General features: G+C 42.9%; 1 protein-coding gene, 1 non-coding gene and 1 pseudogene across 8 annotated transcripts in view; 1 reads left to right on the top strand and 2 right to left on the bottom strand.

Annotated features, from left to right (window-relative positions):
• The window catches only part of UNC5D (unc-5 netrin receptor D), a 638,805-nt gene that overhangs the window by 210,966 nt on the left and 412,828 nt on the right, over nt 1–15,011 (bottom strand). The window lies entirely within an intron of this gene.
• On the bottom strand, nt 3,026–3,098 carry TRNAK-UUU (transfer RNA lysine (anticodon UUU)). Its single transcript has one exon. It is a non-coding gene; the product is annotated as a tRNA-Lys (tRNA).
• On the top strand, nt 5,777–5,873 carry LOC114111102 (U6 spliceosomal RNA; annotated as a pseudogene).

The raw sequence follows: 15,011 nt of genomic DNA, 5'->3' as shown, positions 1-15,011 counted from the left end.
ATGAAATAAGATGGCAGGTGAGAAAACGACAGGCTTCTTATCTTACTCGGCTCATGCTCAGCATACAACATCCAACATAGAAAGAAGCTTCACCAGGTTGAGTTTAAGAGAACAGCCTCCGAATCCAGGCTTTTCGGATTCAATGAGTGGCTTAATCACTCAGTAAGCTGCTAAATCACTCTGTGCCTCGGTTTCTTTATTTATAACACTGGCATGTAACTGTCACCAGAAAGTTGCTGGAAGGATTCAGCGATGAGTACCTGGCATTGAGTGCATATACAATGAATCTTGGCGATGGAGTAGTTTCTCCATGAAATTATCCACAGAATCAACGATTCCATAAAACAGAGATATTCCTGTATTTGCCTTCTTACAGATAGTAGCTTTAAGGATCAAATGAGTCAATATATGTGAAAAATCTTTGTAAATTTGAAAGTGATCATTTGAATTTAAGCATTTATTATTATGTATATCAAAGAGCGGGCTTCCCCAGTGGCTCAGCTGTAAAGAATTTGCCTGCAGCACAGGAGCCTTAGGAGACACAAGTTCGATCCCTGGGTCGGGAAGATCCCCTAGAGGAGGGCATGGCAACCGACTCCAGTATTCTTGCCTGGGAAATCCCATAGACAGAGAAGCCTGGTGGGCTATAGCACATTGAGTAGAGTCTAACGTGACTGAAGAGACTTAGCATGCACATATGCATGCCAAAAAGCAGTCGTGTGGATATTCATCCACTAAGTCACAGAGGCTTCCAGACTATTCCCAGAAGCCAAGTGTTATCTGCCAAGGTACGAGTGAGGGGAGTAGGAGGAGGGTAGTGAAAGGGATGGGGAGGATGGGGGTGGGAGGGGTAGGGTATAAAAGGATCCTGAAAAGCATCATTTGCCTTTCCTATCCTGAAGGGAGTTAGCTCAAGGAAATATGACATAAGGTCATAAGAAGTTAATACAGGAAGTACAGCAAGAAAGAGAAACCAAAAAAATGTTCATAGCATTATGCTATAAACATACACACTACTATACATAAAACAGACAGCTAATAAGAACCTGCTGTGTAGTACAGGGAACTCTGCTCAATGCTATGCAATGACCTGTCTTGGAAAAGAACCTAAAAAAGAGTGGATATGTGTATAACTGATTCACCTGGCTATATACCTGAAACGTGTCAACACTGTAAATCAACAATACGCCAATAAATATTAAAAAATTAAAAGTGTTTAGAGGAAAGGAGAAACTGCGGCCCTTAACTTGCCCAGGCCACACTGATTAAAGTAGATATTTCCAAGAAAGCAAAGTCAGTGTTACCTGGGATGGCCAGGAGCAAGTCCGACTTGGCTGGGTTAAAAGAGCTTCTCCCAGACTGTGTAAAGGGCAGATAGATGGGGGATGTCAAGGACCTTCCAGACAAAGAAAAATGGGGGAACAAAGAGATGGGGCTGTAAATAATACAGCCAGAAAGTAGCAAGAAGGAAAGGAAGTCGAGCCTGTAGGGCTGACCTAGAAGAATGCGGGAAAAAAAAGGAAGAGAGTCAAGACACTGCCTTTGCCACTCCATCACTTTCTCTACCCTTGGCTTTGAGAAATGTAATTCCATCTTCCGTATTTAACCCCCTCCAGGGATAAAGAACAAGAAAAAAATAAGAAAATAAATACAAATCAGGAGCTTTAGATGGCTTCTTTACTTCCTCAGTGAGGAACCAGAACTTCTCAGATAAGGACATGGTAAAAGTCAGTCCATTAATAAGATTGACTTAGGGACCTGTATTAATGATGAGGGTTTTCGGGCTGCAGACATTCACTTTTTAAAGAATTTATATTAACCTCATTTTCCCATCTCTCTTACGATAGCAAATTTCTTTTTACAGGAATGTTTTTAGAGAAGTAATTTACTGGCACTTAATTACTAGTATTTAACCAATTCAACATTCCCTTTTCTAAGAGCCCATTAGGTTTCTATTACAATATTATACATTCTAATCAAATGTCGCTTTCTGCAAAGGTCTTCATTGTCAGTCTCCTCAAAGCAAAGTTTATCTGGACTATTAGACATTCTCTCTCTGCTTTGGTTGCACCAAATTAATCATTTATACCTAAGGTCCACCGCTTCAGAACTTGGGCATCTCAATGTTTCTCCAGTGGATTATTAAGAATCTTTTTTAAAATAAAATCCTCATTTCCTAGTCTGTTTGATTGAGGTTAAACACAATAGTCTAGTGATTCTTGTATGAAACAGTTCAATGTCATAAGATTCTCTCCTGGGTTTTATGGCAATGAACAAATTTGAAATAAATGAACCTTTCATTAAGAATATCCTCACAGGGGAGAAGGGAAAAGGGCTTCTGACTTAAAAACTGTCTGCACCAGTCTAACAGAGTTATTAAAACAAATCTGATAGTACGCTGATTCTATTATTTATACAACAGGAATAATCGGAGATACAAAAGGGGCCATAGGAGTTTCCAGCCCCATTCCTTATTTTACAGATAAAGAAAAAGAGATCAACAGCCCTCAAAGAGCCTTTAGCTCATAGTGACTTGCTTGGTTCTAAGGGACACTTTTAGGTACTCATCAAAGGCATCCTTCAAGTAGTAAGACAGGGCACACTCAGAGTCACCCTCATGATTCTTCACTGCAAGCAACCAACTCTGCTCTGACTTGTTTAGGTAGAAAAGGATTTTATTAAAGATTATATCTCTAATAAAGTTCTTCCAGGGCTTCCCAGGTGGTGCTAGTTTTAAAGAATCTGCCTGCCAATGCAAGAGATGTAAGAGAAGGCAGGTTCAATCCCTGGGTCGGGCAGATTCTCTGGAAGATGGGGAGTGAAGTGAAAGTCGCTCAGTTGTGTCTGATTCTTTGTGACCCCGTGGACTATATATAGTCCATGGAATTCTTCAGGCCAGAAAATTGGCCTGTCCTTTCCCTTCTCCAGGGCATCTTCCCAAGCCAGGGATCAAACCCAGGTCTCCTGCATTGCAGGCAGATTCTTTACCAGCTGAGCCACAAGGGAAGCCCCAAAGGTTAGGAAATGTCCCTGGGTGGGCTCGAACCACCAACCTTTAGGTTAAAAGCCAAACGTGCTTACCATTGTGCCACAGACACACGAGGTAGGCATGTCAACCCACTGCAGTATTCTTGCCTGCAGAATCCCCACGGACAGAGCAGCCTGGCAGGCTACAGTCTATGGGGTCCCAAAGAGTCAGACACAGCTGAAGTGACTTACACACACACACACACACACACACACACAGAATTGCCTAGAATCTCCAGTAAAGTCAAAGAGACATAGTGAAAGTGAAAGTGAAGTCGCTCAGTCGTGCCCGACTCTTTGTGACCCCATGGACTGTAGCCTACCAGGCTCCTCTGTCCATGGGATTTTCCAGGTAATAGTACTGGAGTGGATTGCTGTTTCCTTCTCTAGGGGATCTTCCCGACTCAGGGATTGAACCCAGGTCTCCCGCATTGCAGACAGACGCTTTACCGTCTAAGCCACCAGGAAGATTCACAACAGGCAGTCAAATGGAACAATAAGCAACCACATCATAGGGAAATGGAGAGTCATGTGGCAGCGTCCTCGCAGTTCTAAACCCATGACATTGACATGGCTCCCAGCCATAGGACTCGCCAGTTCTGTGGCAGCACCTCTGCCGCCATCCTCTCCAGAGATGGATGTCCATACCAGTACCTCATCATGTTGCTCAACACTCCATCCCACCTTGAGTGAGCACACCTGACGAGTGGGCCTAGCCACAAAGACTAGAAAATAAGCTTTGCAGCTTTCACCTTAGGGAGGTGAGACTTTAAAAGAAATTCCCTGAACATAAGAAAGTAGGACAAATATTTACCAAGCTTAACAGAGCTTCTTTAAAAACCTTTGACTTCCGTATGGGCATTTGGAAGGAAAAAATGATCTCCTTTCCCTAACTGCACCTAGAGAAGGAGATGGCAACCCACTCCAGTATTCTTGCCTGGAGAATTCCATGGACAGAGGAGCCTGGTGGGCCACAGCCCATGGGGTCACAAAGAGTTGGACACGACTGAGTAACTAACACTTTCCCTAAATCCACCCTCCTGCCCCAGCCTTCACCAGTAATTTGTTTTCAAACACAGGTGTGACTCTGATATACTTTCATTCTTTCATTCTGTTCCTGGGACCTCATCTTGTTACACAAGCATGTCAACTTACTTACTCATCAGTCAACAGAGAGAAGGGGACCTTCTCCAAGCTACACTTCATTGACTAAGGCCCTTGACCTTTTTTTTTTTATTTGGAAGTATAATTGATTTCTGCTTTATAGCAAAGTGATTCCGTTATACACACACACATACACGTATTCTTTTTTCTTGTTCTTTCCCATTATAGTTTATCACAGGACACTGAACATAGTTCCCTGTACTATGCAGCAGCTGTTTATCCATTCTAAATGTAACAGTTTGCATCTATAATCCCCAAGCTCCCAATCCTCCCCTCCCCCACAGCAACCACAGATCTCTTCGCTCTGTGAGTCTGTTTCCGTTTTGTAGATAAAATCCATTTGTGTCACATTTTAGATTCCACATATAAGAGATATCACATCTTCACTTAGTATGAGCATCTCTAGGTCCATCCAAGTTGCTGCCAATGGCATTATTTCCCTCTTTTTTATGGCTGAGTAGTAGTCCATTGTGCATATGTAATCCATTCCCTATGTAAAACAGCATGGAGGTTCACCAAAACTAAATAGAGGGCCGTACGATCCAGCAATCTCACTCACTCCAATTTATCTGGAGAAAGCTATAATGCCAAACATACACGCATCCTTATATTCATAGCAGCACTATTTGTAATAGCCAAGATATGGCTCCTTGACCTTCACCTTTCTAATTCTAGCACCATCTTGATTCCTCAGTGACATAAAAACAATAAGATTGCCCAGCATGCAGTGGCTCAAGGCTACAATCTGTTAGTTGCTTGCCTTTGGCTTTTAATTCTCAGACATTGAATTATTTTGAGGAGGTTGTTTACCTTGATGTGTACAGAATTAGCCTTAGACACTAAGCCTTTATGGCAAGTTTTATTGTCCAAGGCAAATATAACCTGTTAAGATTTACAGGCTTTATTAACAGCAATAACCATTTTACAACCAACATCAGTAAATCAGGGTTTATTGAGAACTCTACAATTTTAATCTGTGGAAAACCATTAAAATGTCGGATTTTCATTGGACATAATTTCTAACTTTTATGAAAGATAGATTTTGCATTTAATTGGGGAGTATAAAAAAGTGCAGTGTGGGATAACGAATTGTTTTGAAAAGAGCAAATTGGTTTTAGCTAAACAGCAGTGTCAAACACTAAACAGTGGCCATCTTTAGTTAGAACTGCCCCAAGGTTGAGGTTAAAAGCAACTGTAGCAACAAATGCATTCTAATACATCTCACAATGGGACGAGCTCATGGCGTTTAGAAAAGGCTGAATTATCATCTGTTCACATTCCAGGTATTTTCAGAAAAGCATACAACTAATTATTTCATTTAAACCTAAGTCTGCTGCCTGGTGAGTACCTTCAAGTTTATATACCAGGCTTGCTTTGGAGGTAGCGCTAGTGGTAAAGAACTCACTTGCCAATGCAAGAGGCCTAAGGGACGCAGGTTCGATCCCTGTATCAGGCAAACCCCCTGGAGGAGGGCACGACAACCCACTTCAGGATTCTTGCCTGGGGAATCCCCATGGACAGAGAAGTCTGGCAGGCAACAGTCTAGAGCGCTGCAAAACATCAGACACGACTGAAGGGACTTAGCATGCATGCATACATACTAAATGTGGAATGATTTAGAGAAGATTAGCATGGCCCTGTGCAACAGTGATGCAAAAATTCACGAAGCATTACATATTTTTGTTTGGAAGCTTCCTACAAAACTAAACACACTCTTAGCACATGATCCAGCCACAGTACTCCTTGATATTTACTCAAATAAGCTAAAAATTTACGGCCACACAAACCCAAACGTGGATATTTATATCAGCTTTATTCAGAATTACCAAATCTTGGAAGCAACCTTGATGTCCTTCAGTAGGTGAATGAATAAATAAACCGGGTTCATTCAAACAATGGAATATTATCCAATGCTACAAAAGCAATAAGCTATTAAGTCATGAAAAGACATGGAGGAAGCTCAAACACATATTACTAAGTGAAAGGCACCAATCTGAAAAGGCTACATGCTATATGGTTTCAACTATATGACATTCCGGAAAAGGAAAAGCCATGTAGACAGTTTAAAAAAAAAAAAAATCAGAGGTTTCCAGACATTGTGGGGAGGGAGGGATGAACCGACAGAGCACAGACGATTTTTAGGGCAGAGAAAAGACTCTGTATGATACGATAACGGTGAATACACGCATACATGTGTGCTAACTCGCTTCAGTCCTGTCCAGCCCTTTGTGACCCTATGCACTGCACCTGCCAGAATCCTCTGTCCACAGGAATTCTCCCAGCAAGCATACCGGAGGGGGTTGGCATGCCCTCCTCCAGAGGATCTGCCTGACCCAGCGATCCAGCCCGCGTCTCCTGTCTTTTGCATTGTCGAGTGGGTTCTTTACCACTAGCACCATCTGGGAAGCCCAACGATGGATGTGTCTCATTATTAATTTGTCCAAGCCCACAGAATGTAAAACACTAAGAATGAACCCTAATGTAAACTATGGACTTTGGGTGATAAAAAACGTTTATATACCCAAGTGTTTTTAGTAACAATAATGCCATTCATTACTGGTTGGGGCACAGACTTGGATTACTGTGAGACTGAATGGTTTGTCTCGGAAACGAACAGAGATCATTCTGTCATTTTCGAGAACGCATCCAAGTATCGCATTTCAGACTCTTTTGTTGACTATGAGGGGAACTCCATTTCTTCTAAGGGATTCTTACCCACAGTAGTAGATAAAATGGCCATCTGAGTTAAATTCACCCATTTCCATCCATTTTAGTTCACTGGTTCCTAAAATGTTGATGTTCACTCTGCCATCTCCTGTTTGACCACTTCCAATTTAACTTGATTCATGGACCTGACATTCCCGGTTTCTATGCAATGTTGTTCTTTACAGCATCAGACTTTACTACCATCACCAATCGCATCCACAACTGTGTGTGGTTTTTGCTTTGGCTCTGTCTGTTCATTCTTTCTGGAGTTTTTTCTCCACTGCTCTCCAGTAGCATACTGGGCACCTACCAACCTGGGAAGGTTATCTTTCAGTGTCCTATATTTTTGCCTTTTCATACGGTTCATGAGGTTCTCAAGGCAAGAATACTGAAGTGGTTTGCCATTTCCTTCTCGAGTGGACCATGTTGTCAGAACACTACGCCATGACCTGTCCATCTTGGGTGGCCCCACAAGGCATGGCTCATAGTTTCATAGTTCCCCAACCAATAGTGCTGAAGTTGAATGCTTCTATGAAGACCTTCAAGAACTAACATCCAAAAAAGATGTCCCTTTTCATTATAGGGGACTGGAATGCAAAAGTAAGAAATCAAGAGATACATAAAGTAACAGGCAAATTGACTTGGCCTTGGAGTACAAAATGAAGCAGGGCAAAGGCTAACAGAATTTTGCCAAGAGAACACACTGGTCATAGTAAATACCCTCTTCCAACAAAACAAGAAAAAACTCTACACATGGACATCACCAGATGGTCAATATCAAAATCAGATTGATTATATTCTTTGCAGTCAAAGATAGAGAAGCTCTATACAGTTAGCAAAAACAAGACTAGGAGCTGACTGTGGCTCAGATCATGAACTCCTTATTGCCAAATTCAGACTTAAAGAAAGCAGGGAAAACCACTAGACCATTCAGTGATTTATCAATGGTTTATTCAGAAGGGTAAATCAAATCCCTTCTGATTATACAGTGGAAGTGACAAATAGATTCAAGGGATTAGATCTGATAGACAGAGTGTCTGAAGAACTATGGACAGAGGTTTGTGACACTGTACAGGAGGCAGTGATCAAGACCATCCCAAGAAAAAGAAATGCAAAAAGGCAAAATGGTTGCCTCAGGAGGCCTCACAAAAAGCTGAGAAAAGAAGAGAAGCTAAGGGCAAAGGAGAAAAGGAAAGATATACCCATCTGAATGCAGAATTCCAAAGAATAGCTAGAGAGATGAGAAAGCCTTCCTCAGTGATCAGGGGAAAGAAAGAGAGGAAAACAACAGAATAGGAAAGACTAGAGATCTCTTCAAGAAAATCAGAGATACCAAGGGAATATTTCATTTAAGGACAGGTGCAATAAAGGACAGAAATGGTATGGACCTAACAGAAGCATAAGATATTAAGAAGAGGTAGCAACAATACACAGAAGAATTATATAAAAAAGATCATCATGACCCAGATAGCCACAATGGTGTGATCACTCACCTAGAGCCAGACATCCTGGAATGTGAAGTCAAGTGGGCCTTAGGAAACATCACTATGAACAAAGCTAGTGGAGGTGATGGAACTCCAGTGGAGCTATTTCAAATTCTGAAAGATGATGCTGTGAAAGTGCTGCACTCAATATGCCAGCAAATTTGGAAAACTCAGCAGTGGCCACAGGACTGGAAAAGGTCCGTTTTCATTCCAGTCCCAAAGAAAGGCAATGCCAAAGAATGCTCAAACTACCCCACAAATGCAGTCATCTCACACGCTAATAATGCTCAAAATTCTCCAAGCCAGGCTTCAACAGTACGTGAACTATGAAATTCCAGATGTTCAAGTTGGATTTACAAAAGGCAAAGGAACCAGAGATCAGATTGCCAACATCCCTTGGATCATTAAAAAGCAAGAGAGTTTCAGACATCTACTTCTACTTCTGCTTTATTGACTATGCCAAAGCCTTTGACTGTGTGAATCGCAACAAACTGGAAAATCCTTAAAAGAGATGGGATTATCTGACCACGTGACATGCCTCCTAAGAAATCTGTATCCAGATAAAGAAACAACAATTAGAACCGGACATGGAACAACAGACTGGTTCCAGATTGGGAAGGGGGTATGTCAAGGCTGTATATTGTAATTCTGCTTATTTAACTTATATTCAGAGTACATCATGCGAAATGCCGGGCTGGATAAGCCACAAGCTGGAATCAAGATTGCCCGGAGACATATCAATATTTCTCAGATATACAGATATGTGGATGACACCACACTTACCAGAAAGCAAAGAACTAAACAGCCTCTTGATGAAAGTGGAAGAGGAGAGTGAATAAGTTGGCTTGAAACTCAACATCCAGAAAACGAAGATCATGGCATCCAGTCCCATCACTCAATGGCAAATAGATGGGGAAACAATAGGAACAATGAGAGAATTTATTTTGGGGGGCTCCAAAATCACGGCAGATGGTGACTGCAGCCATGAAATTAAAAGACGCTTGCTCCTTGGAAGAAAAGCTGACTAACCTAGAGAGCTTATTAAGAAGCAGAGACGTTACTTTGCCAACAAAGGTCCATCTAGTCAAGGCTGTGGTTTTTGCAGTAGTCATGTATGGATGTGAGAATTGGACAATAAAGAAAGCTGAGTGCTGAAGAATTGATGCTTTTTGAACTGTGGTGTTGCAGATGACTCTTGAGAGTCCCCTGGACTGCAAGGAGATCCAACCAGTCCATCCTAAAGGAAATCAGTTTTGAATATTCATTGAAAGAACTGATGCTGAAGCTGAAAGTACAATACTTTGACCACCTGATGCAAAGAACTGACTCACTGAAAAGACCCTGATGCTGGGAAAGATTGAAGGTGGGAGGAGAAGAGGACGACGGAGGATGAGATGCTTGGATGGAATCCCCGACTCAATGGACATGAGTTTGAGTAAGCTCTGGGAGTTTGTGATGGACAGGGAAGCCTCGCATGCTGCAGTCCATGGGGTCGCACAGAGTCAGACACGACTGAGTGATGGAACTAAACTGAATGCCATTCATAAGACTCCCCAGGGGATAAGGTAAAACCTTGGACAGTTACCAGCTTCTGTAAATAACCAAAATAGCCATTTATTTCCTCCATGCACTAGATCATGTGTGCTCAGATGCTAAGTCCTGTCCAACTCTTTTGTGACTCCATGGACTGCAGCCTGCCAGGCTCCTCTGTCGATGGGTTTCCCCAGGCAAGAATACTGGAGTGCGCTGCCATTTCCTTCTCCAGGGGTCTTCCTGACCCAGGGGTGGAAACCTTATCTGCTGCATTCATAGGCAGATTCTTTACCATTGAGCCACCAGGGAAGCCTATAAGAGATTATACGCGTTAGACAACAAGAGAGGAAGACAGGAAGCATTCTGGTGCTTCATCCTCTGACGAACTTGAAAGGCAAGAAAAAGGCACAGGCTTGGAGGAAGAGCTCATGGGCTGCCTGGGGAAAGGAGGGGTGGTCCAAGCAGCATCCTTCTTCATGGGGCTGAAAGTGTGCTACAAACCGCAAAGGTTTTCAATTTCAATCTGCATCCTCAATTGCAATGGAACCCTACATCTTCTTCTGAGAAGCAAAGTTCACAATGCTTTAAAAAAGAAGAAAATGAGAAGGAAGAACTGAAGCCACGATCCTCTCTACTATTTATTTAGTATTAGAAACTGTGCTAGATGCCTTGCATATTCTTGGGTTTTGTTCTTAGGCTGAAGCAATGTAACAGGAAACGTGTTGTTCCTGTTTTCAGATGAGGCCTCTGAGGTGGCCAGTATTTGCCATAGGTCCTAGTATCAGGAGGTGCTAGTCAGGACTGGACTGCAGTTTGACTCCAAAATTGTTACTTTCCCTCCATTGTGCCACACTAAGAATTTTCAGTTCTCTACCATTTCCAGACTCCACGACTATATCCCGGGAGAGAGAACCCGGTGATATAGACATCATTACCCACTTATGAGGATCTAACCGGGGCCCATTATGACAATGATGTCTTTTGGGGTCATGGCCAAATGTGGGGAAAGTTGTAATAAGGGTGGAGACTACTTGTATTCTCTCCTCTTCATATGCCCTCTTTCCTTCCCCTCCAAGGCACCCTCTCTGTAACTGAAGACATTCAGTACTTCCTGTTTCCTATGATTACATCTAACCCAGGCTCCTGGTCCCTGGGAGGATAGGGGCTCCAGGACTGCCCTGCTCCCAGAGCCTCTATTCCCTCTGCGTTCGTAAGTTTTATTGCCAGATGATCTATTTCAAACAACGAGACACAGCAATTACAACAACTTTTGGATTAGCATATCAGCTGGAAGAGATTTCAATGAAAAAAACTATTTCTCAGGGCAGACTGTCAGGCAGCAGAAGAAGAAGATATGTTATTACTGGTCTATGGGTCCCAAGCTTCCAGAAAGGCTTTGCAGAAGTTAACCAATCCTATCATCTCACTAAAAAGAAACACCAACTAGCAAAGAGAGGAAAAGTGTAACCTTTAAGTTTGATTGACTCCGTGATCTGAAAGCTTGGACAAGTTTCTGTAAGATGGACATGAAAATACCAAGAGCTTTCTAGCATCTCATTGCAATCTTCTGCAAATTAAATTAAAAACAGAAAGGATTACTTAACACAGTGCCTGGCACACAGAGGCACTCTTTCTATTCTTATGCAAAGCACCTTGTCTGGTCATCTAGATAGAGTTAGATGCCAAGTATATTCTATCTTACAGAGAGAAGACAGAGGTGTCTTGTGAAAATAAGACGTGCTCCCAAGGTTCCTTTCAATGTGCCAAGTAGGAGACCTCCTATTCCACTGCAGGACAAAACCAGCTGGTACATCAGCTAGTTCTGACTGGATCAGTCACCAGTTGTGACTGGACCCCATCAGTCACAACTCCTTCTAGTGATGACCTCTGGGACCCCACAGGAGGTGGGCAGGACGGGAACCAGGGTGCAGTGGAGCGCGTGGAACATCCCTGCTCAGAGAAGGTAACTTTGACTGATGATATTTCACAGTGACAATTACATAACTGATCAATTTCCAAGCAGTTTCCAGTTACTGCCATTCTGAAGAGTCATTAACATTAGGATACTCACATGACTAAGAGGTCAGTAAGCACAAAAATACTCTGCAATCTGAAGACCCCATGACAGGCACTGGCAGACATCCCCCTCCAAGAGACCCTGACCACAGAAGGTATGAACATTTTCACCTTCTTTCCCTATCTGTATCCCTCTCTCTCACAGCTTTCTCCTCTAGATCGACCTGCCCTTCAACAAAAACACAAATGTTGGTAGAGATAACTAGTGTGTCAGTGCACAGACATAGATAGTATCCATCTCATAAATAAGTGAAATTTCAAAGTAACACGTGTTTGGAACCCAGATCCTTTCCCACCTTAAGATGCTATAAAAGCTTGTTAAGGCCCCACACCAGCCATTAACCCACAGTGCAGCTGAAACATTGTCTATATTCATCCATAATACAAAAGGTAGGAAACAAAGCTTCCCCTCTTCAGCTCAGAATTTCTGTTTTAAACCATCCTACAGTCACAGCTGTTCCTTGAAATGGCCCTCTTTCAGCCAGCCTGGCTCTGAAATTTATTTCTAATGATGTCTGTGTGCTTAAAAATAAAAGATTATTAATATGTCAAGGGGGAGTGGAAAGTGAACTGAGTTCAAAAGTGGCCCCCTTTCCAAATTTCAAGCCCACACATAACCTGTGCATGTGACCTTATTTGGAAATAGGGTCATTGCAGAGGCACTGTGACCAAGAAGATTAACGCAAGGCGTTACTGGATTGAGGCTGACCCTCATCCAATGATTCATGTTCTTGTAGGAGCCAAAATTCAGACATATTAAGATAGAGAGAGAGAGACTTCCCTGGTGGTCCAGTGGCTAAGACTCCATGCTCCCAACGCAGGGGGCCCGGGTGTGATCCCCAGTGTTGAACTAGATTCCACATGCCCCACCTAAGGGTTTGCATGACACAACTGAAGATCCCAGAAGATCTCCCACACCACCACCAAGATTAGAGGTCCTGATGCTGCATCTAAGACTCTGTACAGTCAAATAAATAAATATTTAAAAAGAAAGTGATAAAAAAAGATACGGAGAGAATAATACCCCTATGAAGATGGAGGCAGAGTCTGTAGTGATGTATCTACACCCCAAGGGCAGCAAGGATTGTCAGAAACCACCAGAATCTAAGAGACAAGCTCATTTTCCAGAGCCCCCAGGAAAACTAACCCTGCCTGCACCCTACTTCAGACTTCTAGCCTCCAGAACTGTGCGAGAATTCAGTTTGATGGTTTTAAGTCCCAGTATGTAGTCATTTGTCACAGCAGCCCCAGGAAACTAATCCAGGAAGTAAATATCTACCAGTGTAGAAATCTGGCAAGAGGGGAGGCACCAGAAAAGAAAATATACTTTCTTACTGAGAAGTCTGTATTTATTGTGTTCCTTCTTCCCCTGGCCAAGAACTCTCCCAAATACTGTTTTCACTGCCATCAGGGTGTGTGACTACTGGAAGTTTTTCACATAGGGTTCTGCTCCTGTGGTTATAGCTGAAAATCACATCAGAATGGGGTGGGGAGTGATGGGAGAGGAGGGAGGCCCAAGAGAATATTGATATATATATATATATAAATACATACACACACACGTGTGCTTAGTTGCCCAGTTGTATCCAACTTTTTGTGACTCCATGGACTGTAGTCTACCAGGCTCCTCTCTTTGTGGGAATTCTCTAGACAAGAATACTAGAGTGGGTTGCCAGGTACTTCTCCAGGGGATCTTTCCAACCCAGGGATCAAACCCAGGTTTCCTGCATTGCAGGCAGATTCTTTACCATCTGCGCTACCATATAGCTCAACAGGTATTTGTGATATAGCAGAAAGTAATACTGGAGAAGGCAATGGCACCCCACTCCAGTACTCTTGCCTGGAAAATCCCATGGGTGGAGGAGCCTGGTAGGTTGTAGTCCATGGAACCGTGAAGAGTCAGACACAACTGAGCGACTTCACTTTCACGCATTGGAGAAGGACATGGCAACCCACTCCAGTGTTCTTGCCTGGAGAATCCCACGGACAGGGGAGCCTGGTGGGCTGCCGTCTGTGGGGTCGCACAGAGTTGGACACGACTGAAGCAACTTAGCAGCAGCAGCAGCAGAAAGTAATACAACATCATCAAGCCACTATTATGTGCACTCAGTCATGTCCTGCTCTTTGCAACCCCATGGACTATAGCCCGCCAGGCTCCTCTGTTCATGGGATTCTCCAGACAACAATACTGGAGTGGGTTGCCATTCTCTTTTCCAGGGGATCTTCCCTATCCAGAGATCAAACCCGCATCTCCTGCATTGGCAGGCAGAATCTTTACCACTTAGCCTCCTGGGAAGCCCTACACTCCAATAACAAATAAACAAAAGAGACGTAAAGATGGGAAAAGGAATGGAGCCAATAGGGACAATTCATTTCCTTTCAAGGACAGTGTTGGGGCAAGAAAGGTGGAGGGATGTTTCAAGAGCTGATTCCAAATTCAACCCAAGTTCAGCCTTTCCCAAGGATTGAGTTGGCCAAAAGATTCATTTGGGTTTTTCCATACAATGGTATGGACAATCTGAATGAACCTTTTGGCCAACCCAACAGTTGACCAGCTAGGAATGCTGCTTGCTTCCTGGAGGCTAATTCTTCCTCCAACAGGAATCTTCCCTCCCAACCATGGCCCCAAAGAGCCTTGGAGTCCTTATAATTCCTAAATCCCTGAGCTCTCTGGGAAGCCACTTCAATGTGTGTGTGCACGTGTACAAACTCATGGACACGTTTATATATCAAGGCACACTTTCCCTTTTGGCTCTTACCCTACCAGGTTACACACTGCTTATCTTTCTCTTCTCTGTTCTTTATTTTCATTGTGTCTTCAAAGACTAAATGAAGAAGGACGTATACCCATTTTCTAACACTCAGGAGAAAAGACAAGAACAAGAGTCCAGTGGCTTTCACAGTTTTGTCTGGGCTGAGTCCCAGGACCACCTCCAATATTCAGGAATAAAGGCAGGGAACTATTTTTCATTCATATTCAACAGATATTTATTGGACACCTGGACGTGAGAAGCACTCTTT

Source organism: Ovis aries, chromosome 26, assembly GCF_016772045.2.
Source record: "Ovis aries strain OAR_USU_Benz2616 breed Rambouillet chromosome 26, ARS-UI_Ramb_v3.0, whole genome shotgun sequence".
NCBI classification, from domain to species: Eukaryota; Metazoa; Chordata; class Mammalia; order Artiodactyla; family Bovidae; genus Ovis; species Ovis aries.
This window is presented reverse-complemented; position numbering and strand designations above follow the sequence as displayed.